Source organism: Colobus angolensis, unplaced genomic scaffold (genome assembly GCF_000951035.1).
Source record: "Colobus angolensis palliatus isolate OR3802 unplaced genomic scaffold, Cang.pa_1.0 Scaffold106, whole genome shotgun sequence".
Taxonomy (NCBI): Eukaryota; Metazoa; Chordata; class Mammalia; order Primates; family Cercopithecidae; genus Colobus; species Colobus angolensis.
The window spans coordinates 4,099,613-4,100,155 of record NW_012111586.1 but is presented as its reverse complement, the minus strand read 5'-3'; the positions used below and the strand labels follow the sequence as shown (position 1 = coordinate 4,100,155).

The 543-nt window shown below is 39.6% G+C and overlaps 1 protein-coding gene and 1 pseudogene across 3 annotated transcripts in view; one reads left to right on the top strand and one right to left on the bottom strand.

Annotated features, from left to right (window-relative positions):
* LOC105514965 overlaps positions 1 to 229 on the top strand; it is a 1,164-nt pseudogene extending 935 nt beyond the window's left edge.
* The window catches only part of MAST2 (microtubule associated serine/threonine kinase 2), a 245,133-nt gene that overhangs the window by 218,131 nt on the left and 26,459 nt on the right, over positions 1 to 543 (bottom strand). The gene's annotated exons all lie outside the window — the stretch shown is intronic.

The following is a 543-nucleotide window of genomic DNA, read 5'->3' as shown; positions in this document are numbered from 1 at the left end:
CCCGGCCGAGAATCCAGACATTCTACATGCAAGTAATCTGAAAACATTTAGGGAATGAGACTTTGATCTGAAGAAATTGCCAAACATTAAAATGAGAAAAATCTACGCTGATGCAATTCCCAAGAAGTGCAAGAGGAAAACTATTATAATTGTAGACCAAGATTTAGGGGAATTGGAACTAAACGATGAATCAAATGACTCAGATGAGGAAATGACTGCAGTAGCCTAACGGTCTTCACTTGAATTCAACATGAGTAATTTGAGAGCTTCAAATTACATTCATTGATTATGGTACATAACCATCAAGATACAAGAATTTGATGTTGACATTTCATTTGCAGTTTCAAAAATGGTGTTAAGATTTTTTTTTTTTTTTAAGACGGAGTCTTGCACTATCACCTGGGCTGGAGTGCAGTGGTAACATCTCGGCTCACTGCAACCTCCACCTGCCGGGTTCAAGCAATTCTCCTGCCTAAGCCTCCCAGGTAGCTGGGATTACAGGCACCCACCACCACGCCCAACTAATTTGTTTTGTGTTTTTTT